At 39.4% G+C, this 27,397-nt stretch overlaps 1 pseudogene; it reads right to left on the reverse strand.

Annotated features, from left to right (window-relative positions):
- Positions 1-24,505: 24,505 nt before the first annotated feature.
- Positions 24,506-24,623, reverse strand: LOC145413894 (5S ribosomal RNA; annotated as a pseudogene).
- Positions 24,624-27,397: the final 2,774 nt, after the last annotated feature.

Raw genomic sequence — 27,397 nt, forward strand, 5'->3', positions numbered from 1 at the left:
GTGGTGGTGTACAGAGAGAGAGAGATTTTTTTGTGTAAAGGTTTGCGTACCTTGCCTGTGTTGGGGCAAGTGGGACGAGGGTTGTACATATACGGTGTGTCAGGGAGATTTTGGTGTACCTAAGGCATTTTGTGAAGAGGCTGATGAGCCCTGAGTGTGTTAAGGGGGGGGGGAAACCCCGCGTGAATTAGGGAGAGCGTGATGAACAATACATGGGGAGTCTTGGTGGCACCGTATAGCACTAAAGAATTTCATGTTTTATACAGTTTCTTTCGCCCTCATGTTATTTTTTTTTTTAACTAGTCAGCGAATTAGCACATTCATTTTTCATTTCCAAGCTGAAATAGAAATGCGCAATAGGTGAAATCTGCGTTTTCTCTAATTTGGAACATCACAAGGTCATCCGCGGGCTAATGAGCATAATTCACGAGCTAGAAAATTGTCGATATAATTAGTGTGATTGCACCACTTTGCTGAGGTCCGAAATATTTTAATAAATGAATTTTCTGAGTTATAGCGACGTCAAAAGTTGGATTTCCATACGTCTCTCTCTCGCTCTCTCTTTCTCTCTCTCTCTCTCTCTCTCTCAGCCCAAGGTTACGTTAATTTCAAATTTGCGTCTACATGCACCTGCACCGACACACGCACGGAGGTACACACACACACACACACACACACACACACACACACACACACACACACACACACACACACACACACACACACACACACACACACACACACACACACACACACACACACACACACACACACAGGAGAGAGAGAGAGAGAGAGAGAGAGAGAGAGCTATGGTAATATAAATATGCAGTGAGAGGGAAGGGGAAGTGTTTATTTTGGGTAATGAAACAAGTCGTGCCAAGTTATCACTGCAGTAACTATTATCATGATGTTTATTACCACACTCTCAATAATTTATGACAGCATTATGGGTTAATCCGTGCAATTCACTGGCCCGGCTTCAGGATCATTTAAATGTTTATATGCCAGGATTATATTGTATTTGTTAATTAGCCATGGATAATTTACAGGTAGACACTATAGCCCCAAGTGTCTAAAAGAAAATGCCAGTATTATATAGCATTTGTTAATGAGGTATGGATAACATATAGCGAGTGATGTAAATATACATCAAGTATCTAAAACGAAATGTATCTAACTGTGCTTGATGCTGATGAGGATGTACACATAATATAGGTGAATGAAAGCAAAGTGTCGCTAACAACGGAAAAAATGTAGGACATAGAGAAGGACAAGCACTACTAATTCTCTAATCTTTACTAACGACCAACTAGGCATTTTTATATAATTACGTGCATAAAATGACATATATTTAGCTGTTACTTTTCCTTTTCCGATGACATTTCCAGTGTCGATCTTCAATACTAAGCATATTCCAAGCTTAAATTTAAAATGTTCCTATCGAGAACGCGCGCGCACACACACACACACACACACACACACACACACACACACACACACACACACACACACACACAAGCACGGGCGTGCGCGGTTTAATCTCATGACACACAAGCACGGGCGTGCGCGGTTTAATCTCATGACTGTCTACCAACTATCTCTGCCACCATTCCACACTTATCTCAGCCCAGTAATAATTCCTGTGCCTATAAATGAACACAATGAAAGCCACATCACCTTGTACACCCCTGTCCATTACTTACACATAACTGTCCCGTGTACCTTTATCTACCCACACACTTATCCTACCTTCTCCTTGCAGGTGTCTCTACCCACACTCCCCTGTTCCTGCCTCCACACACTTGCTCGCAGCATCAGACACCTGCAGCAAGGGACCTGTGATGTATCTTAGATTTCCTCTTGGCATAGTTACGTATTTTTGTTTCTCGAAGCGTTTACTGGCTGTGCCTCATTAACCCAAAACCAACGACCGTCCTGTCAGACATTAAGTCATGGATAATGATCGTTAACACACTCGTGTGACTGAGAGGATTAATGGGGACCAGTAATAGCACTCCCTGGCACCATGATTCCACTCAAAAATACGTAACGCAAAGGGGAGCGGGAGAATATCAAGGCAGGTTTAACGATGTTTTACAAGGGAACGGGGGTGTTAGAGGAAATATCATGTAACAGTAGAATATCAAGCCGAAAATAATGATACAGATTTAATCTTTTGCACTGGTTTGGAATACATCCGCTTATTTATGGACATACCGCAAAACCTATGTTCTGAAGCCTTTAATGCACAAAAAGTCTAGCCTAAATACAAATGCCTTAAGGTTCACACACACATCTGTATCTTGACTAGACTGTGTCTTAAATCCTTCTTACGCCGGAAATGCAAATATTCCGAAATTATGCAAATATTCCTGAATTAAAGGATATAATGGCTGTGATGACGGTGTTCCCTCGCATAAAGCAAAACGTGCCTGTTACTAACGGCACTTGAGGGTACGTGACTGCCTCGTCCTTCATTCTTGCAAAATGGGACCGTGGACATTTAACTCCCCCCCCTCTCAGAAAAAGCGAAAATGAAAACTTTAGTGGTAATTTCAGGGTCTTGCTCCTATCTCCCTATAATTAAGCTGCTGGTGAGAGTTCGGAAGGTAGAGGAGGTTCAGAGCTGTGTTACGTAATATACTGAGGAGAGGGGTGTCTTGATATTACAGAGGTTTACAAGGGAGTGGAGAGTTATAAATTTTGGTTGAAAAACCCGTTGGTAATTTTTAAACAACGCGTAGCGCTCACCATTTGCCGAATATCGTCTGGCGGTAGCTGGAGTAGGATAGTAAAACTGTTCCGACCATGAGTAGGTTGAAATGCAGTTTAATGTTAGTCCGTTTAGAGGTCTGCAGTAAATCCCTGGTAAAAGGACAGTGATTCACTATCCACAGTGAGTTTACACACACACACACACACACACACACACACAATGTATATCTATATCTATCTATCTATCTATATCTATCAATATATATATATATATATATATATATATATATATATATATATATATATATATATATATATTATGTTCCCCACACATTGGTAGATAAGACAAAGAATCAGCGTGGGTTCAACGTAAGAGGAGAGGTAGGTTTCCAGCTTCCATCTCCCTTACCTACCACCTTGATCCAGCGCTGTTTATACTGAAAGTACAGCTCACACAGAAGTATAATTATGATTCTCTTCACCGATTATATTATTTGATTATAAAAATCATCCTCTTTATTTTATTTTCTAAAAGAAAATGTCGCCATTTGTAGGTTAATTTCCCTGAACTTTTATTGTAGTTTACAGTAAACTGCAGTTTAATTCTTTTTAGAAACTCCGTTGGTGTTCTAGCTGGAGAGACTTTAAGAATTTTTGTTGTTGCAATTGCCTTCATAATGTTGGTGTTTTAAACATCAGCTTCAAATATAAATTTCTGCCCTTCATCTTGTTTATGTTCCATTATCAGATCGTCCTCCTCTATCTCCAGCATCCTACCATCCTTCTCACTTCTCCTTTGTCTCCTGGTTTTATCCCGCACTATCTCCTCTTTGCATCCCTTCTGATTCTTCCTTGCCATATCATTTTCCCTTTATTTTTTACTTGGTCATAATCAGCGTGTCAAATTTGCAGGGAAATAAGATAGGGAGAATTGCAAGCTTATGAAGTAAGTCAGGAGTGGGTATGGGAAGGAACGAAGGAAACAATGGCAGTATACGACCAGAGGTTAGAAGCAGCAGTTTCACAACTGATAGTTATCAGAGTATTACCTGAATCTTTATTTACTTCTACTGCCGAAACCTTTCATGCTCTCAAATGCTCTAGAGCTTAAAAAGTGCAGCCAAGCCATATGTATGTGTGATACCATAATACAGTAAAACTATTGAAGAATAATTCTTTTTCTGTTTCTGTCCAATGATGTAATCTTTAATATATTCTTGCTGTCTCTACACAATTGTATTTAAATTAGGGGAGACTTTTCGATCAAGCGGGACTACTGTAGTTATAATCTTAATATATCCTGTCATTACTGGAGATCCCTTTGTTATTGAAGAAAATAATCTGGAGAGAGCAGGGCTATATTTAAAACTACGTTGTCGAGTTAGAGTGGTTGAGAGCCCTATTCCAAATATTCGTTCCTCTCTCCTCACCGTCACTCCACCCCATCAGTTTGTCAGCTGATAAAAGCTCTGATCATACTGATATTCATGAAAATTACGTGTCTGCAAGTTCATTGCAGCGTCATGTGTGAAGGCAGCTGATGTCAAATTCTATATTGACTTCAGGATAAAGGACACGAACGGATCGACATTAATATAAACTTTACCATCTCTGAGAGAGAGAGAGAGAGAGAGAGAGAGAGAGAGAGAGAGAGAGAGAGAGAGAGAGGACCTCCATCTGGGAGAAAAAATGAGAGAATGACAACTGACAAGATGTGAAAGAAAAATATCTAGAGTGAGGGGATGTGTCGGAATGTAAATAAAAATCCACTGGACTCAGGGGTATTGTAAATAAGTTGGTTAATAATTCGAAACATTTTTTTGTTTTTCATACAAAACTAGGTAGAATTTCATCAGTATTAACACATATTCGTAAGGAATGTTACCTCTTAAAAACATATACTGATGAACTATTGAAGAAACTTCTTTTGCTCCTCAGTAGCTCTTCTGTTCCTCCTTCAATCACTCATCTTTCTCTCATATACTTCACAATTCTCCCCTCCACCTGAATATGTTAATACTCAATAACTTCATTTATTAAATTTATGGTGAAGCTCATTATACTGTAAATGATAAAGGGCATGCATTAATACATACACTTATTTAGTACCAAGAGAAAATATTAAAGACAGTTATAAAGGCATCATTCTCATTTAACGCAGGAGCCAATAATATTGGAAATTAGTAAAGCGCTTTTATGCATGCGTGTAATAAGGTGAATTTTAAACATTTCCTGAAGGAACAGCTTCTTTATCTAAATATGGTGTTTTATAGTCATGTAGCTGGATGATTCCTGCTTTTCAAGAAACATTATTAAAAACTTCACTATCCGCAGCCTTTCACATCCACTCGGGTCGATTCAGGTCGGTTAACGTTCATTCAGGTTGGTCTAAGGTCAGTTCAGATCCATGGCGAGCCACTTAGGTCGATTCAGAACCAGTAAAGCCACTCGAAGTTCATTCAGATCCTTTACAGTCTTTTCTACTCAGGTCAATTCGGGTTCGTTCAGATCTATTCAGGATCAATAAGATCCATTCACGTCTAGTTACGTGTGATGTTTTCATCAGTGCCAGATCCTGGTTCGTTCTGGTTTTTATATTCATTCAGGCTAAAAGAAATAATTCACCTCAAGGCCATGCTGTTCTAAATAAGTTAATCCAGGTTTTTAAGCCGCCACAGTCCGTCGGACCCTGCTAGATATCATTAAGTCCATGTAATCAGTGCATGTCCTATTTTGTCAACTAAAATTCAGTTATATGGAAACAATATAGGCAATTTCAGATCTCCTCCGGTTTCTTCAAATCTTTCAATGAATTTCAAAACTATTTGGGTCCTTTCACATACAGTCAGGTTATTCCAGTTCATTTCAATCATGTTCACACCAGTGAAAATCAAGTCCGTCCTATTTACAGAATATCAGTTTAGAACTTTTCAGGGCCTGTTTCACTTCAGATCTATCATATCGACACATGATAATAAAGGACGAGTCAGCTCATTCCTCTGTCGACGTGTGCCAGAAGTCAATCCTATCGGTGAAATCATTCTCGAAACATGACATTGAGGATTTTCATGTCCAACCATGTCTCTTCAGGTCCATCACATCAGTGCAGGTATGTTCAGACACCGATGGATAAAATGAATATAAAATATATATTGTGGCACTTTCGAAATCTTAGCATTATTAGTGAGTGCGAGAATACAACATTAGCTACCGATATTTACATTTGTCTATCTCCTATTCAATGAGCAGTAAATGAACAATTCAGTTATATAATTCATTGCAAAATGCTGTCATGTAAAACAGAAAACTAACATACAAAATCTGATAGTCTAGGAAACATAAGTTACAACCCAAGTGAGAAAGTTTGGTCGTCGGAGGCCCGTCCAGGTGTTAAAGTTGAAACAGTTTTGAAGGAAGGTGAAGGACGGGAAACTGGCACAATATTAAGAACTACAAGACACTAACTTCGAACCAGAGTGTATAATTGAGACTACAAGACGAGACGGCCCACGGGAACACTGAAGGCCGTATTCTTGTCGGCTAAGATGGGTTTCTGTTAGTTCATCCTACGAGATTTATGGTGGCTATTTACCTTAGTATTCAATTTTATGGCCTTTTCGATACCGATATATTGATTAAGTGCCATACAAGTCGATATTAACAAGCCATATACTGAAGTAAATCTTTAAGGAAAAGGTGTAAAATGTTTCATAACCCTAAGCGAATGCGACCCCAGTGCAGGGACTCTAGGCTACTCTAGTCACCTACCACACTGTTTTAAAAAGTCATGATAACACAGTTCCCAACTTGCAAAGCAGAGTGAACAGGAGTTGCACGGGAGTAGAAGTATGTAGCAAGGGATCAAAGGTAAAACATCCTGTACCTCTGACAGACTGAGACCAGTTACAGTACTGTACAGTATTCATTACTGACCTGATAAAAAAAAAAAATAGTAACTAATCAGTGTCCGGTGTTTCCCATTTTCATGGATCTGGCTGTGTACATGAGTTACAGATGATATTGTAGGTTTTTCACTGAACGGACAATAAATACTGTAAACATTTTTATCAGCGCACAACAGGCGAAACTTCTTGTTCTCTCTGAGCTTTTGTTCTGCTCGGATAAAGAAAGAAAACACTCGTATCCGTACAGAAAACAACTTCGGTAAGGTAAAGTTACTGGTTGGCTGCTCCGCCAACATGCGATTCTCTGCAGAGTTTCGAGGAACACCGTGTGAATGAAAACATATGACAGCCGGAAAGAAGCGCGTTGTGAATATTTTCCGAGACAGTTGGCAACGTGAGACAGGAAGACAACACACAGGTTTTCAGGTGTCACATTTATCACCTTTCAGTCCTGTGGCATAGTTTTCAATTCAACCAGGAAAGCATAAGACAATATTATTCAACTGAAAGCGGATATCGTACTGTGAAAGGCCAAACTAAATATATCCGACACTCAGATTCAAGAAGTCTCCCCGGAACTAAATCTATTCATCTAGAGATAGCAAGAATACAATAGGAAATATTGTACATCACCGTAGTGATGAAGCTTTCAAAGGAAGCCGGCATAACTAAGTGGGTTCATGCCAGACGTCATCCTTAACGATATTCATAAATTTATGGGTGCTGGCAAATATTCCCCTCAAATTTATATATTATTGCAAGGCAGTGCTGGATCAGGTACAACTTATTTGGTTTATAGATGTCTATGTGAGCCAAACTGACTCTTCCATAGAGGAGATGACCGACTATTTAACTTTTCAGCACATACTGAGCACTTTTATGAGCAAGTTATACTTGTTTCCTACTAACACAAAGTATTTCACCAATTTTTATCTTTTGTCTTGGTCCAAAAGCGTCAGTTTTCCTCCTAGTTACCAGCACCAGTTTTGATCATTCTTTATCATAAAGAATAAATGCTCGTTTGATCCAGGTAGAAGGTGGAGGAGTAAAAAAGATGATTCAGAATCCAACGTCATGTTCAAATGGTCTTCAGCAGCCAATACACAAGCCGGACTTTCACCCTCAGTCGGGTCCAGTAATGTAGTATTAGAGGATATTTTTTTACGTCAGCTTTATCAACCCCTTAAATCAGATGACACCCTAGTCGTTGGTTTTATTTTCAGATAACTTAAATATACATTCGAAAGGTCTATCTTATAACAGCGGTAAATGAAGACTGCATCTAACCCCTTCGGTTAGCAAAATCTCTTTCGTAGATTAAAATCGTCTGAAAGATCTAAGAATAAGAAAAACGTCACTTTAATGAAGGGGTTAAGGCTTTCTTATGACTGTCTCAAAGTTATTATTTGGCAGAGACTGAAAATCATCCTTGATGTCAGTTCTTTAATGCGACCCTTTTTCATGGTATGTGATGATTTGTCTGCCAGTGACTATGGGGTAAACATGATACCAGATTGCTAGTGAAACGAATACAGAGACAAACTGAGTGACTGAGAAAATTACTGGACTCAGAATAGTTAACTGGACAGATAGGCCAACTGATACTTAGAAACACACACAGTTTAAATCTGGCCGTGAAGCAGAGGAAGCCTAGAAAGTAAGACATGCCATGGTATGCAAGAGTTGGGGCAAATATCATATCAGAAAGTTCGTCGAAAAATACGCTAATACAACAGCAGCTCCAATTTTCACCACAGCTTTAACAATGCATGATCTTGTATGTACGAAGTCTAAGAAGTGTGTGAAAAAATGTGTGCGACAAATCAGAGTATCCTCTAACTAATGTGAACATCTACCCACAGGTAAGTACCTTTCATTTTCTCCGTTTCTGCCAGCCGTTTCACATGTTTCTTTCTTTTTGCTCTCTCTCTCTCTCTCTGAATCCTATTTTCTCGCCATCTTTTGTACCTTCCTTTGTTATCTCTGTATCTCCCTTTTTGCTCTCAATGTTTTGGTTTTTCTCTTTATTCTCACACGTCTATCATTCTAAGCACATTCCGTCCAATATCACATCTTCAATCTGTCCTTTCTAAATGTATCACATCTCTGTCTTCCTGTTCTCTACTCCCATAGTCCTCTTTCTGCCTACTTTTGTCGCCAGTGCTGCTTCTCTTTTTCCTCCCCTCGCCGTTCTGTTACACTTATTTATGTCCTGTCTATATTTTTCATTTTTCTAATTCGTTTTCTTTTTCTCTGCCTCGGGTCGCCTCTCCCTGGCATATGTATTCTGCCTTCACACTCGTTTTGTCTTTCCTGTTTTTCTTCCTCCCTTCCTCTCTCTCTCTCTCTCTCTCTCTCTCTCTCTCTGTTCCTTTTTCTCTATAATTTCTCTTTCTCTCTCTCAGTCATATTTTATTTACAGCAGTTTTTGAATATGGGTAAAGAACTCTACCACCATGTTTACCACGTCTCCGTCCAAATTATTGTCTTTCAGAAAAAGAAAGAACAGTAATGAAAGTAAGAAGTGCGCAAATAGATCTGAAAAAAGAAAAAAGAAATTAATACCAAATCAAGAATTATGTGTGCCAATTTGCCTAAAAAGAGTAAGTTGCGTTGGAAAGATCGCAGAAAAAGGATGAATGTTCATTAACGAACGAACGTTATGGAGCAAGTGGGAATATCATTTTCAACGTTTTACTTCGAGAGACGAAAGAACAGCGGTGGTTAACACCGTGGATTTTGTGGGACACAAAGAAAAATAAGATACCGGGCACAATTCTAGTAACAGAAGAGGAGAAAACCTTCAACTAATTCAAGAAAGTGAATGCAGTAGCTGCTGTTGATTAAATAGCCTAAGGAGAAGCAAGGAAGTACTCTTGTTCCTATGTTAATCGGGCAATGAAGCCATCTTGAATGGAATTTGTCTCGGTCAATTATTACTGGCACTGGACAAACATTTTTTGATACCAGAATCCTGGATTTATCTCAAGAGTTTGTATGTGTTACTTCCCGTGCTTAGGATTATATTTTAATTCTGTGAAATAAGTTTCACCGTCAACCTTGACGCCAATTCTTCTCAGAATCAGCATTACAGGAGAAATTTTCTTTTCTTTCTTTCTTTCTTTTTTTCGCTCAGAAAGTGTGGAGGCACGTCATGACCACAAAACTGCTATTTTTTTCTCCGTTTTCAGAGCAATCTTATATGCTGTACTTTTTTCGGTAATGCTCCTTTTTGCCTTTACTCTTTGCTGTTGTACAGATTATTGTAGTTGGTAGTCTGATCAAACAATATTGCCATTCATGTCGACTAGATGTCTAATACTTAAGAGTTTCAAGCACTCGCGCGCGAGCGCGCGCACACACACACACACACACACACACACACACACACACACACACACACACACACACAGAGGCAAGCACGCGCCTGGGGGACATGCACGCACGAACATACCTACCTATATATATATATATATATATATATATATATATATATATATATATATATATATACATACTGTACATTCACATATTGCGAAAGTGGTGTTGAAGGTCCTTCATAAAAGGTTTAGGTAATACATATCTTACCTGAGAACACTCTATTTACATCTTAAAGGGAACCTCAATGACAATGTTGAATGTGTCTCCGTTTCTTGTTATACTACTCGCGAAAAAGTTTGCCTCTCCTGTCTACCTGTTACTGCCTTATCGCGAGAAGTTTAAACCTTCCAGTGCATGAAGCCTTTTTCAATGTGTTTTGCTATTTCCTGACAATTAGGTAGAACTCGGGAGAGAATACTGAAACTGGCGGGGCTGGATAGGACTTTCATTTACTTCTTCGGTTCAATATATCTACAGAACCCTGAGCTGAGGAGAAACGTCTTGTAATAACAAAAATAATGTAAAAGATGTCATCGTACTGAAAGCGTTAAGTTGATGATCCTAGCCAGTATCCTTCAGCTGTTTTCCTTAATTATTCTGTCGGATGACGCCTTTTCGGCTTAGTTGGACCACCATCAACAATTTTACTTAGCTTAAGGAAGCTTTCTTGTAGCCATAGGAGGTAATGAAGGATATACCTAATCCCGTTGCTTAGAATTCTCCCCAAAGATGAATAAAACTGTCTGGAAATAGAGAGGATAAAGTACAAAATACGTCCAATAGTTGATGGGGTTAAGTCAATTGAGCGATGGCGAATGTGGCTTCCAAAATACCAACTCTCCAATGTAACATTGCGCGGTAAGACTTTTCTCTGGGGGCTGAGAAGAATATCACTAACACAAATCATGCGGGACAGTTGCAAGAAAAAGGCAATCAGTTAATCTTATACTGGCTCTGATGGTGACCTCTTCCCATCGCAGCTTTCCTTGCAGCATACATGGAATTCTATCACACCCTTCTATCATCTTTCCTTGGGTTGCCGGTTACAGTATATAGCACATCCGACAAGGATCTGATAACGGGAAAATCTGAATTCTGGTTTCAGAACAAAAATCCACATCACTGGAGATTTATTTATACAAGAGAGTGCAGGTAAGTCCCCGGATTTTGACGAACATTCGTGGATTGCCAGTGATTACTGAAACTCATTTGCATACATCCCATATTACAAAGTGCAGTTAACAGTGAAACATAGAGGTCAGAAATTTTCTTTGTTCGTATTGTGCAACAGAATTTGCAGCCAAGAAGTGGGAGCTTGAATTTCTCTTCGCCTTCTCCGTTTTAATACCAGATTCGTAATGCTCTAATATTATCGTTTGACCTTTCGGCCGATACACAGAGTTGTTTAGTTTATTAAGGTCCTGCTTTATTTCATAAGACCATTTAAGTCAACAAAACCGCAAACCATGAGTCAGAGGAAGACAAATGGTCATACCTCATATTGTCTGATGGATGGTGAAGCACTAACCGATGAGTGGGTGGGTGTGTCGGCGTGTGTTTGTGTGTTAGTGGGGGGGGGGGGGATTGTTTGATAATATAGACGTCCATTTAATTTTCTTGACATAAACTCAGTAAGGAAATAAAATCCTTACACTTACTCTCTCTCTCAGGGAATGTATTCCCAGTTTCAGCATTACTGTTATTTTTTTCTGCTTTTTTCTATCTTGATGTCTTTTGTCTTGTACTGGCCTTTTCTTCCCTCTTCCTAGAACTTTCATCTCTCCTGCTACCCTTTCTCCTCTAGTCAAAGCTACAGTCTCTCTCTCTCTCTCTCTCTCTCTCTCTCTCTCTCTCTCTCTCTCTTATCATTATTATGGTTTCCTTTCCTCCCACACTCCTCCTTTTCCTCTTATTTCTTTCATTTTGCCACATTCTTTTAATTGCCATCCCTTTCCTTTTCACCATTGCAAATTATGTTTATATTTTTCGCCTGTCCAGTTATATGTCTATAAATTATGTAATGTTTTTTTTTTCTCTCCGTTTGATTTTCTCCGACATCTGAATAGAACATCAATACCACACAAGAAAAGTCAGCTAAAAATGAAAAAAAAAAAAAAAAAAAAAAAAAACGGAGGACTGGGGGGGAGATAACGAAGTCTAATTATTTTCATGTTTTTCGCCTCTCAGGCTGTTGACGTAGCACCTTAGATTTTACATACTTGATGCGGTATTTGCATATGTGGGAATAGCTTTCCCATCAAATATCATATATGGATTTACACCCATGCTATCAAAGCTACAGCTCGACGTGTGTGTGTGTGTGTGTGTGTGTGTGTGTGTGTGTGTGTGTGTGTGTGTGTGTGTGTGTGTGTGTGTGTGTGTGTGTGTGTGTGTGTGTGTGTGTGTGTGTGTGTGTGTGTGTGTGTGTGTGAATGAAATAACTCAAACAGCTTTTATCACATTTTTTGCCAAATTTATAGGAAATGTTGAGGATCAGCCAAAGTTACAGCAAAAGTTCATATGTCAAGGCCACAGGTTAAACGTCAACTCAGTTGGTTTGGTCAGGTTTTGACCATACTTGGATGAAGGGTTGAGGCGGCAGCTAAAATGGCGATAATTCGATTTTGAGAGCAATCAGCTGAAAGACATGGTCACAGGGGAAAATTCAGATGTTCGGTCATTGGATCAATTGATATTTTGTTATCACACGTGTCAAGAACACTTATATACTAGAATAACACAGCGGCCCCGCCCTCGCTGACTAGGTGTGAGAGTAAAGTGGGATTACAATGACAATCACAAGCCTGAAGCGGTGAAGGTGGCAGTGGATACCCACACCCACATACACTGCGTTGAAAGTCAAATACTCTTATTGCTATGACTCACTAATGAAAATATATTTGACGTGCATTGTGCTGCCAGTGCACTTATAGTATGTGACCGTGATGGTGGTAGATGAATGTTCTTTTGACGAGGCTACCTTGGGAAGATATGGTATTAGTCCAAAAGCATATCGAAAAGGTATTACTCATTGTATTCATTCTTTTACACAGCACTGTATTTGATGTTTGTGTAATGAATCAGTCAGTAAGGATTAATTGTTTTTATTGGTAGCACGGCGAGTGGAAATAATGACAACGATTAAACTTTTTCCGTTACATTGTCGCTGCACGGTTGACTGGGTGATAGGAACCTATGATATTTCACCATTTTGTGTTGTTTATTAATGAAGGCAATTAAAGGCAATGAGAGACTCTTTTTCATTCGTCCAGCTCTGTCAAGTTTTACAGCATTATAAACCGGTGTGTATTTCCTGGCATGACCCACCGAGTAAAAAGAGAAAAGACTAGCTGCATCACGTTACAAACCTGAGGTACAGTATTACAATGTAGTTGTTCAACCCAGTTTTCCGACGGCCTCATGTGTATACCTTTGGACCCTATAGCACTCTACCCTCTGCTGGGAAAAAGAAATCAGGTTGTTGATGATGATTATGAATTTATTCTCTCTCTCTCTCTCTCTCTCTCTCTCTCTCTCTCTCTCTCTCTCTCTCTCTCTCTCTCTGGATTTAATGGACGTCCGAATTTCGCACTCCAATTAAACACCTACAATCAGTGAATCTGCCCCAATACCACATATTGCAGCATAAATCAACACTAAAAGCCCAGATCATTGCCAACAGTCCGCCCCTATTGAGCTATATTATAAAAACACAGGCTGATGGTGACACCGATATGACTGGAATTCACCGTGATAAAATTTTCGCCATCACCAATAGTAAAAATCTGCTGTGCCAATATGTAATTAAATGCTCGGTACATGATTAATGAAATAATTTTTCCAAATACATAGTCAAATATGGTCGGTGGATTAACATTAATGTAGGCACATTTTGGTTTTGTAATTATGTATTGTGATAAATGTCGTAAACCTCTGAATCATATGATTTGGAACATATTTTTATGAATGGTATAGCCTAAGAAAAATAAGTGATCATGTAAGAAACACGATAACAAATACGTATTCACTGATATTAAGAAAGGTTGGCTTTTCTTTTATACTGTGTAAGTATGTACACAGAAACTATACATGCATTTACATCACTGAGTATCATGAAGTTAATGATAAAGGAATTACCATAATCATTGTTTTGGCAACAATTAACGATTTCACTGAATTTTTTTTTTTCTCTCTCTCTCTCTCTCTTTATATAATATATATATATATATATATATATATATATATATATATATATAGAGAGAGAGAGAGAGAGAGAGAGAGAGAGAGAGAGAGAGAGAGCCTCTGTGGTACAGTGGTAGAGTGTGCGTTTCGTACACGGGTGAACCAGGGTTCGCGCCTCGCCAGGGTAATAAACTTTGGGAGTGTTCACCCGGCCACGTACTACACTGGCGGACACAAGGGGTGCTGTGGTTGAACCAGTGTCGTTTACTATAAAGTATGCTTGCACCCAGTCGGCTTGCGCGGGCCGATTACACTTGTTTCACAGACTACACACACATCCAAAGCCACTCCAACACTACAATCACACTTACAAGCACTTCTCACCCTACATACAATCTCTACCAGAAAGCCTAAGCCACTTGGTAGAGATACATTGCGGTATCGCCCCGACCTCGGTATGGATAGACCGGTCCTGCAGTGGATACTCAAACGGCTGATGATATATATATATATATATATATATATATATATATATATATATATATATGTCCTACAATGGATAGTTTGCTGGAAGATAATCTTTTATTTAGGCACACAGAACCAAAGGATGCAATGACTTTAAGTTTACACATTACGTAGCAAAAGAAAGACCGTAATTAACATCCGCTTATTTTGCGATGCACTGACACCTCGCTTATGCATTGCTGCAAATTGCAGGAAGTAGGATGACAAACAGTGGAAGACTTTTCCAGAGCTGAAGAGTTGTGCATGTGAAAGACTGAGAACACCGGTTAACCCTCTCACAAGAGGGTTATTTAAAAATGGATGAGATTGATGGGAGAGATGGGTGCTGCTTATCCTTCATGAAATGCGTGTGTGTGTGTGTGTGTGTGTGTGTGTGTGTGTGTGTGTGTGTGTGTGTGTGTGTGTGTGTGTTCTGATGCTTAGAGATGGTCTGACGAACAGCACACTCATGAGTATACTGAAGGAGCTGGGTCAGTGTTGTTAATACACCAATTTTTTGTTTGTGGATCAGTTTTGTGAGAAGCAGCATAGAAAAAAACAACCTCTCTAATGTAAGCCAAGCTGAATGAGAGCTGTGACCTTCACTGTTCCCATGCAGCGCAAAATAATAATCAGAACTAACCGTCTCGATATCGCAATCTTAAAAATATCAATCACTCTCCACCTCCCATTTCATTATTCCCATTGAAACCTTGTGCGTCATCCTTCTCGGAGTCCCATGAAGCACCACATTGTCCTGCCGTATACTCTTCACTTCGTGCTGGAGGGGGATGCCATCTTGTGGTGGCACCGATATAACAGGGCAGCTGCAGTTATACAGTCATTCCTCTCTCCCTCCCTGTCACGAAACGAGGATGATGGACTGCAGGAAAAGGGCATCAATAGCGACCAGTCCATCAGGCTCAAGTTCTGATGAGCCTGAGGCCACAGCAACTTACTCGTACTACTCACTTGATTTCATACTACTAATGCAGTCTTCTGAAATGAATTAAGTTCCTTTTCCCTTCTTTAAATCCATAGTAATTCCAACGAAATTCTTATTGTGTTCCCACAAAAAATTCCACGAAAGTTCACCCTGTGTTAAAGGCGGGACTTTCTCTTGGCCGTGGGTGATAACACTGGCAGATAAAGAGTTCTCCCTTATAGCGGCTTCTGCTACTCCCTTCCCACTCGATGAATATTTAATGTACTGTATGCAGTGCCGCTTTTACAGTCCTTCGAGTTTCTCACATTTTTTTTTTTTTTTCAGTGCAGCAGAATGGATTATCGTACTTTTTTACATCTCGTTAAGTACTGCGTTTGTGAAATGCATTTGCAAGCACTTCGGTAGAGCAATGAATAGCACTGCCCATCAATACATATATACTTTTCGTATGTCTAGGACTCTACCATGAAACCTGGGTGAAAATTAACAATGTAAATTCACTTTAACTGATCACCATTTCTGCTGCGATACCCTACCATTCACAGAACAACAACCACACCGCCACTTAGGCTTCAAAGTCATTGACAACACTGCACAATTGTCGTTCACATTTTTCCTATCTGTTGGACAACATACAGTAATTTACAATGTTTATATAATGTACAGTATATCATTTTGTCCTGAAACATAGTCCAGTAAAAGGTTGTCTAACTGATGTTTACTTCTTTCATTCACCAGTGATTTAAGGAGACGCCATAAATGGTTAAACCATCTAATCGGCAAACACAAAGACCTTGTTAGCCCACCTACCTCCCTATTGCGCTTATAGTATCATTCCCTTACACAAACGTCCTCACATTTGCCATACCTTTAATTGTCATCAGCATTTACTGCAGTCAAAACACACACACACACACACACACACACACACACACACACACACACACACACACACGCACACACACACACACACACACACACAGAAAGAAAGGAAAGAAAGGAACAGTTACACAGGATCGTGATCTCAGCCTAAATATGCTGATTTCCCCAATTAAAGTATATGCATCTAAACCGAGAGAAGCTCTCTTCACTTTTGATTCTTATTCCTCAAGCTTCATCCATGCTGTGAATATCACCTCACACGACATCAACATACCATCCCTTCGTCATCACACTCTCCAACGTAACCTTCGGCGCCATACCCAAGACCTGCATTTCCATCCCTTTTCTTTTATAAATGTTGCCTCCGCCCTCACACCCAAGATTACACTCCCACCCCTTTTCTTTAATAAACGTTGCCTCCGCCCTCAGACCCAAGACTACACTCCCACACCTTTTCTTTTGTAAACATTGCCTTCGCCCACATCCAAGACTACATTTCCACCCCTTTACTTTTACGAGTATAATCGTTGATTTCGTTTTCACAACAATGACCTACATTCCACCCTTCCTTTTATTACCAGAGTCCCTTGTTTTTCACCTCGCCACATGCAAGATTTTCCTGGCATACTCCTCCCACCCACAGTGTCGCGTTTCTCTAAGGGAGAGTGTAAACATTGCGCTGGTTTACCGACCCGGGTAAAGTGCCTCTCCAGCCTAAATATTTTCCCTTTGTCCCAAGAGAGCTTCTCTCCTCCTCTCTCGCTGTTTCATTTCGAACCCCGCTTTCTCTCTGAAGTTCTTTATCCCCTTCTGCTCTTTCTTCCCCTCCTTATCTCGCTATATCTTTTTCTTTTTTCGCACACCAATTTGTTATCCCTGTTCCTCTCTCACTCTTCTCAGTTTCTAAGTACTGATTTCACTCTATTATTCTGTTAATTACTGCCTACTGTATGTAGTCTTTCATTATCAGCAGGCATCTTCCCTTCATCTCTCTCTCTCTCTCTCTCTCTCTCTCTCTCTCTCTCTCTCTCTCTCTGTCCAGCTTCGTTCTTAATTTGCTTTATATCACATCCTGGAATATGCTAACGGAGTGCTTTATCCCTGTATCGTTTGTGTATTAATCTGTTTTCCTGTTATTTTCGTTTTCTGTATTTCTTGTTACTTTTTATCTCGCCTGTAATTCTTTCTGTTGCCTAATTAAAGTTAATCTATTATGTTTTCTTCTCTAAATATTCAATTTTTTTCTGTCTATATATCCCCCCCGTCTCCCATGGCTAGGTTGAACAAAATCGTTTGGCTGTAAATGGAGTCATTAATAATGTCAGTTTTAATGTTCAGGACCATAAAATTAATTCACAGCTGAATAAAATGGTTTATTGATAGCCGTATAAGAAAAATAATAGTGCTCCTCTCACGAGAGTCATTAGGTGTTGTCCATTATGTGTCGCCGATTATGTAACTCTTCTTTTCCGCTTTAGCACTTCCTCATTTTACGTTTTTCTTATTGATAGTATTATCCCTGTCCTTTTCTCTCCATATTTCAATTATATAATATTACATTATATATATATATATATATATATATATATATATATATATATAGATAGATAGATAGATAGATAGATAGATAGATAGATAGATAGATAGATAGATATAGATAGATATATACAATTACTAGGGGCAAATACTAAAATTAATGGAAGATCACGATACCGGAACCAAAATAAAAAGACGCATCACAGTTGGATGGAAGGCTTTTGGTAAACATAGAGACATTATGAAAAGTAGCTTGCCAATACATATGAAACGAAAAGTATATAATGAATGTCTTATTCCAGCTATGACATACAGTTGTGAGACTTGGAAACTAACAAAATCGATGGAAAATAAACTAATCCGTTTTCAGAGAGCAACGGAAAGATCAGTGTTGGTAACATCTTTAAGAGACAGGAAAAGATCAACTTGGTTGAGAGAGCAAACTAAAGTCAAAGACATTATAGAAGTTATAAAAGAACAGAAATGGAGGTGGGCAGGCCAAGTAGCAAGAATAAGGGTTAATTGATGGAGCAAGAGGCTGAGTGACTAGACACCAAAACATCCTTCATTCTCTCCCTCCCTATCTTTCCCTCTCTCCAGGGAGGTAAGGTTAGGTCAACAGAGAGTTAGGTTCAGATTAATCCACAAATGAGCTCTCAGCAGATAGGAAATGTAGTTCCTTTGCTGTAAGTTATTTGATGGGAGAATGTGGAGTTACATCGAGAGACAGACTGACAAATGAGGATGTGAAAGAGCGTTGCGATGTGGAAGTGGATGGGACAGAAGGCTTCAAGAGAAATACACTGATGTGGTTTAGTCATGTGGAGAGGATGGAGAGTAAAGGACTAACGAAGAGAATGTATGTGTGTAAGGTTGCGGGTGGATGAGGGGGAGGGAGAGGGAGGGGGACACCGTGGATGAGATGGAGGGATGGAGTATAGGGAGGTACTGTATATGAGAAAGGGTGGTGTCAGTTGGGGGGATAGCAACGAAAAGGCAGTGGACAAGGCGACATGGGGGTGATGTGTTTGAGACCACCTTTTCCAGGATTCAGGCGTCCAGCTATAGATACACAGATAGAAAGAATGTCTTTGTCATTAAAAGCGTTTTGAATAAGTACTACAGTGACTAATATAACACAGCAGTCCTGACATATGACATGGGATGAGAGATCTCTAATATTCTTGTTGTAATTGAGTATAATTACTATATATCCGAAGATCAAGCTCAATAATTAATGGAACCTCTCGAAAATTATATTATAAGATGTACCATGTCGGGATAAAAAGATTTTCGTAAACATAATAACGTCATGAAAATGTTATCAGTTTGTTTTAGACGCAAAATTTACAGACAGTACTTGTATCCTTTTACATACATTTCGTTACATTAAAAAAATCTGTCAACTCTGCCAGACACAAAAGCGTTCGACGACTACTTTCCTGCACTGCACCGTAACAACCATTAGCCGAAAATAATGTTAGTCTGCATAAAGTGTCATCTGTCAAAACCGTCAGCCAGTGAAATCGTGTGAATAACAAAGTGGCGAATTATTTTCTTGAGTTGCCAATACAGAAACATGAAATATCAGTGACCAATTACCTTCATATAAGGCCCATTTACGTCCTTTTAATCCACTCCATCGCCATCAGGTCATTTAACGTCCAGTTAGGTCAGTTCAGGTGCATTACTTTTGTATCCATTCTCCCCTAACATGACACTGCAAAGCCTGGAATCAGATGATGGGTCCTCTTGGTCTATTCCTGCAACCTCTAGACAATTTTGTTCAGTTTAAGATCTTTCGAAGCTAGGAGGGCATTATAAAATATATACAGTATATCTAATGCCTTCTCCAAAAGGTCATCTAAACTGAAAAAAAAAAAAATCACCTAGAGGTTGCAAGACTGAAATAATAAAAAGCCAAAGGCCTGAAGAGTCCACAGATTGCATTATTTCTTTTTAATACGTTAAGCTGCGTTCATATGAGTGAAGTGCATGAAGTAAAAGAGAATAGCTTTCCCAGAAAAGAATGTACCCAAAGCTTAATAACCCCGCCCTTGACACGCGTCTCGCCACTAATGAGATTTCCGGTCAGCAAGAAACATTACAATTCCGCCTGGCAGTTAGTTCCCAGGGGGCTTAGAGACAAGGTTCTAGGGCCAAGCAGACAGCATTCTGTGATGAAAAGTTTTTCCATTGAGGATTGCAAGAACGACCAAGGAACCTGGTTCATGAAATGGATGAGGAAATTTGGGGGAAATTTCTCAACATCTTTGTAGTTTTACCCGCCCTGGTGCAGGGAACAGAGGAATGAAAACCAAGCCTCTATTTTCCTTATATTTACCCTCTAAAGAAATATAAATTTATTCTTTTTTCCAAACATACAGGTTGTTACTGTACCCCATAGAGGTCATCTGAGGAAAAAATATTTGATCAGTACTTTGAAGATGGGATTCTACTGGGGAAATTAAACAGTACAACGAAAAGCTGATTATCTCCAGTACTTAGTTTCGTAAACCAACCCTCGGCTATGAGGAATTCTGTTGCTGAGAAATTTTTGGTCGGGGTGTTAACATTAATAGTGGTGTTGGAAGAACTAGAGGGGCAGCTGGTGAATGGAAGTAGTTTGTCGAGTGATAGAGGATGCAACAAGGTAGACTGCTGAAAGATAATGTAACAAGAGTGACAATGAAGATGTAGATTCACTTACCACATTCCTTTCTTTCTGCACGACTGTTGATTAACTGCAGAGGAATGGGAGCATGAGAGGAGTAAGGATGCTTATTGATTGATTGAGTGTGTGTGTGTGTGTGTGTGTGTGTGTGTGTGTGTGTGTGTGTGTGTGTGTGTGTGTGTGTGTGTGTGTGTGTGTGTGTGTGTGTGTGTGTGTGTGTGTGTGTGTGTGTGTGTGTGTGTGTGTGTGTGTGTGTGTGTGTGTGTGTGTGTGTGTGTGTGTGTGTGTGTGCACTTATACAAATTAAAGCGCACCCACTTTCATCTGTGTAGGTGTGCATGAGAGTATATGACAAACTGCAGCTACTGAGTCAGTGAGTAGGTGACTGAAGAACCACTGAGCGAAAGAGTGAGTAAATGGGAGAGTGAATGATCTCGTAATAGGAAATTATCTAATATTTTTCAATCCTCAATATCTTTACAACACTGTCCCTCCCATTTCTCTCAAAGCCTCCACTTACCTCTCACTCATTTTCTTCTCTCGCCTTTACTTTTGCTTTCTTTCTTAGGATGGAAATTAGAATATCATTGTTCACATAATTCAACACTCGATTATCATGACGTTCTTTCAAAAATTCTTTCGCAAAAACAATCGTATTCGGTCTTGAAATAATCACAAGATGCACCTTATGTCGAATCTAGAAGAAATCCAACGACATCTCGGATCCCTTTGAATGTCACTGATATATGTATTATCGACAGTGTCATTCCACAGGGCGACAGAGAAACACTGCATAATGAAGTTCTATAGACTTTTTCATGGTTCCCCTGTCATGGTGTGGAATGTCTTTCATTATTTCTCAAAATCTGTCTCTCTTGTGGCGACAAAAAGATGCAGGCTACATTGTGGAGAGAGAGAGAGAGAGAGAGAGAGAAAATGATGATGATATGACAGCTTTAACCTTTCGTTCCACTGAATAGTTTTAATAAAATGCATTGACAGTTTTGACACTTACATCCAAGATTGATAAGCCATGTTTATGAGCTGCCGTGTCACTGACAGTTCCTCTTCTCTCTTCCTCCCTGCTCCTGCTTCAACCTTCCTCTCTCTTCTCCCTCTTTCCTACCACCTCATCACCATTCATTTCCCCACCCCCACCATCTCCCCCTCCCTTCAGTCCCCTCATCACCATTCTTGCCTCACCCCACTCTCACATTCTCCTCGTAACACTAAATCCACCCCACCTCTCTGCTCCGCCTGTCTATTATCATCTACTTTTTCCGCCATTTCTCCACTCTTCCTCCCGCATCTCTCTCTATTCCCCAAGTCCTACATTTCTTTCCTGCTCCTGCTACTCACATTACCTCCAAGTTTTACCGACATCTCCTTTATCTATAGCGATTCCGAAAAATTTTAACGGCAGAACTATCCATCTGGTTGACTGGTGATGGGGACTTATTTACATGTATAGATGGAGATGTTGTGAAACAGAATATCAAGGCATCAATACGAACCACTTTGCCCCATAGTGTAAAGCTTGCTCATGCACCAATCGATATGGATGGGAGGTTTGGCTATTTTTATTTTTTATTTTTTTAACTGCTCGCTGATCTGCGCAGTCCTAGAGATTGTACTGGATATAAACTGTTCATTTCGAAAATTTCGATGGCAGTTCTGACTCTTGCAGAGAGAGAGAGAGAGAGAGAGAGAGAGAGAGAGAGAGAAACCTGTTATCATTTTCTTACACCCTTCTATCTCATGGCCTGGCATCATCTCGATCCCACCTTCACTCACCAGTTTCTTCAAGCCCCTTTCTTTCCTCACACCACCTCACTATCTTTTCTCATTTTTTTGGCGTGTTCCCTTGATCTTCACCACAATTTCAAGTGTCTGTCATCACTCACATTGCCGCACTAACTTTTTATATATTTTTTATTCTCCCAATTATTTTCTCCGCCCTTTTATTTATCATTCTCTGTACTATCATCATGTTCTTTTTTCCTTTTTTTTTTTTTCAACCTCCTACTTATACTCCTCCTCCTCACCTGATTTTCCTTCCTTATTTTCTTCTCCTGTTATATTATACCTATGTGACATTGTGACAGGTTGGTGAAAGATGGACGAAGAATACACGAGGTAGAGTCAAAGTTTATTCCTGACTAATTTCTCTGTAAAGCTTTATCAGAGGAAGCTATACAACAAAACTAGTCAGATATAAACTTTGACTATATCGTGTTTACTTCATCTCATATTATACCCATGGTAGTTTGGCATAAAACTGCCACATTTTCATCTTGAATGCTGAGGTGTAAAAAGAAAATGGCTCAATTAACTTGAGTTGATGAAGTTTAATATAGATACAAAGGAGAGGCTTCAGATCCGTAGTCTTGTCTTATCCTGCCATTGAACGAAGAGAAATAAGTTGCAAGATGTCGAAAATCTTCCCCAGCTTAAAGCTGACCGTCTAGAATCCACTGTTTTTCATCGCAATTTCTCATCCACCATACTCTGCACGTATTTTTTTATTTTTCCCTTCATGAATACTTCTTCCTATCCGCCTCATCCTTCGCACTGGCTCCTCCACAATCGCACCATCAGGTAAACAAACAGCCTCCTGAGAACCTGATGAGTTTTTATGTATCGACTGTAACCTTCCTCTTCTGAATTATCCTGACACATGTTCTCGACTATCCTTTCCATTAGAATAAACTATTAACGAGAGTTGCGCCGAAGCATAACTGAACCAAACGGATTTTCGTGATTTAGTCCTAAGTTGGAGTGTCAGTTGCATCTGTTTCTGCTCCATGTAATTTACGACCCATGTCTCAACTCCGGAAAATACAGTCAATACCAATGTAGCATTTGTCTTTATCTCATGCCCCAAATAATTCTGTTCCATTTGCACACTACTGATTAACTAACGCTCTGAATTTCATTTGCAGCTATGTCCTCCCAAATATATAAAGCAGTAGCCTACACTTTTTCAGATCTTCTATATTTAAGCTTATTCATATACTGCTTGTCCTGACTCCCTACGATAACCCATCAACTTACTTTTCTTCACATATTATTTCCATTTCCTCCTCTCACTACCTCTTCCATTAACAGATGCCAGCTGATTAATGTTACCAACTGATTTTGTGACCAAATGAGTATCATCTAAAAAAAAAAAAAATTATTCCCGGCCACACTTTCTCATTTCATCCCTTATATTTGCTCCTTTCTACACTATACTGGGACCTTCTTTCCTCCTTGTCATGTTCATGAACAGAATGAACAGCTACGGAGACAGTGGTGAAGTACTCTCTCCTTTATCTTAAACCATTCACTCTGTTCACCACCCATCCGCATGCATTCCACAGTCGTTAAAAAATTTCTATAGCTCCTAAAGATTTTCTGCCATTACAAGCATCCCCAAACGCATACAATTAAGCATTCTCGGAGGTTCGACACATGCTTGCTTCACACCCACTTACACTACAAATACGTTTCACCTATGCTGATAGAGTATTGATGTCTTGGAATGCTCTTATGAATCATCTGAATCTAGTGTGTCAACTCCTGAGGAACCCTGAAAATATAATATCTAACATCTTATATTTACTATATATTATAAACACAGTATATTGTGCATATTTATATGTACTATTATATATTCATTCATTCATTGCCAGACGCCATGTATCCCAAACAGGGTGGTCAAGGGCTTAGAGTTAATTGTTTTACAGGGAGGGACACTAATCCTCCACCAACCCCACTTGACACGTAGGGAGAACGTTATGCCAACAGCATCTGGTGTTCCCAGGCGGTCACCCATCCAAGTACTAACCAGACCCAACGTTGCTTAACTTCGCTGATCGGACAGGAAGCGGTGTACCCATCCAAGTACTAACCAGACCCAACGTTGCTTAACTTCGCTGATCGGACAGGAAGCGGTGTACCCATCCAAGTACTAACCAGACCCAACGTTGCTTAACTTCGCTGATCGGACAGGAAGCGGACTCAACGTGGTATTATATATATATATATATATCTATATATATATATATATATATATATATATATATATATACAAAAACACTGTTTCCTCAAATAACATTAAAATAATACTTTCTCAGATTACTTAAATTCCCCCCACCTATATATCTATCTATCTATCTATTGCCAGACACCACCTATATATGCTGGCAACAAAAACGGTTTCAATATCCGGCTTAAATAATGCATACCTGAATAAACTGCTTATGTATTATAATAAGTGGTATCTCAAAAATGACAGTTTTCTGGCTTTATCCACTATTTGCTCTGAAAACTGCTCATCAGCTTCATCTGTTTCAACTGAATTATCAGCAAGAAAATTATGTTGGATATGTCTTGTCTTTAACTGTTTGTAATTGAGACTAATACAGTGATTAAATTATATTTTTTTAATGTTACTGTTATTAGTTTATTACAGTTGTAAAGTTGTTTGATCGAAATGTGAACGTTTGAATTTTGGTAGTATAAGATTGTTGGAGAGAGTGAATCAAAACTTAGTGGCACCGAGTACTTAAAGATGACTTTAGAATATGCTATATTTATGTCGTATACCCATTCCATATGGCCTCAAAATGATTATAAAATTGGCCAAAATGCAAAATTTTCTCGGGGGTGGGGGTGCTTATACCGCCCCCGAACCCTCCAGCTGTAATGGGTCGCTGCGCTCGCAAAAGTCATGAGCTGCACAGTTAATAAGAAAAAAAAAAAAAAAGCCCCTCTCCCTTTTCCACTTTCTGGATATGCCACTGTATATATATATATATATATATATATATATATATATATATATATATATATATATATATATATATATACGTAGGATCTCAGTATGTGAAACACCTAATATGCGAACTCGACTCAGGAAAGAAATGTTTCTTTGTTCTAATATGTGAAATGTGATTCTAAAATGTAAACCCGTCGTCTTAAAGCACTGGTTAAATGGTGTTCCCGCTCAAAATGACAGTATCCGAAGCCACAACCAAATGGCTGATCGGTTTCCCGCTCTTTCCCTCCCTCAGTCTCTCAAATGAAGTCTCAAGACTTTCAATCTGTGTCAGCCCGTGCCGCGCTCACATATTATGGTGCCTTTAACACAGTGCAAGATCCGCTTTTGCCCACCTGTTACATCATGGCTCCACAGCTTCATTCCAAGAATAAAAGGATCACTTTGGAGATGAAAACGAAGGTTGCAAGGTTGAAAAAAGCAAGGTAGAAGGAACTCAGAAACTGGATGTGAACTTGTCTTAGGTGAATCGACAGTGAGGAACATTCTGAAGAACAAGGAGCAGATTTTACGAACGTCAAGGCTTCTGGAGGAAGCAAGTGGACGGGTGCAGTAAGGTTGCTAATCCCGCAATTACACAAATGGAGCGCTACCTAGCACACTACATCCACAGTTCTATTATCTTTCTTTGAGCCAAAGTCGTTCTTAAAATGATAGTCAATAATGAGGATGTACTGTAAAGGACAAAAATTGTGTGAGGTGTCGACCTTATACAGTACATTTATTTCCAGTGATTCAATAGTTTCTAATATGCGAAATTTCCAATATGCGCATATTGTCGACTTTATTCTCGCGTACTGGGAGACCCCACTGTACATACATGTGTATACAGAACGTCTACGGGAGCAGGAGAAGGAGGGGAAAAGGGCAAGGTCAAGAGGATGGTGAACAAGGTATGAAGGAATGTGTGAATATATTTTGGAGTAAAAGAGTTGGAAAGAAAAAAAAGAAGTGATAGGAGAATAGAAAAAAGTTTAGTGGAAAAAAGAAAGAGAGGAAGAGGATTAGAGGAAAAGACGGAGAGAGAAAATGAGTGAGGAGGTCAGGGAGCGGAGAAAATTAGGAGTGGGAGGAGCGGCACAAATTAATTCGGACAGATGATGCTGGACAGGTCACCGCAGTAATAACAGACGATGTGATAAAGTAAGGTGGTTAGCTAGCTCCGAACTCCACCTATAACAGTTTGTTGGGAAAGAAAAAGTTGTTTGATCTTATATCTGAAGGTTTGAAAATAGAGTAACTGTGTAATGGTCACACGCAGGTAAAGCGAACACAGTACTCTGAAATGGAGAAAAATGGACAGTTCCAGACGCAGGAGACGGTTCTTTTGTTTCATTAGCATATTTTTACTGCTGTAATAAAGAGAAATCCACTGAGATGGCCCAAGAGTCCTATTCAAGTTGCTAAGAAAATTCAGCCAAAGGAATTATTCATGACGACGCGTTAGGCCTTTGTCTCAGCTCCGGATGAATTCTGCCACTAGATCTAAAGGCACGTGGCAGGTTTAAAGGAATCTATTGAGCATAATGTGGTGAGTTCAAGGACAGAGAGAGAGAGAGAGAGAGAGAGAGAGAGAGAGAGAGAGAGAGCAGGAAAATAAAAAAAATATGAAATATAATTTTGTGAAAGGACACCTGAAATGAAAGAAGTACTTTGGGTTAATAGTACAAAATACAGGTTATAAAATTGGGATCCAGAAAAAGAGAGATGACAGGATTGATAGGGGAGTGAAAGAAGAGACAGGAAGGAATGACATAATAAACTGATGCTGTGAATAATTGGTTTTCAAGCCCCGATGGGCCAGAGATATTTCGGTACGGATTGAGTTTGTGTGCTTAGACATACAAACA

This window comes from Coenobita brevimanus, chromosome 97 (genome assembly GCF_032717465.1).
Source record: "Coenobita brevimanus isolate Jiangsu-jjx chromosome 97, ASM3271746v2, whole genome shotgun sequence".
In the NCBI taxonomy this organism is placed as follows: domain Eukaryota; kingdom Metazoa; phylum Arthropoda; class Malacostraca; order Decapoda; family Coenobitidae; genus Coenobita; species Coenobita brevimanus.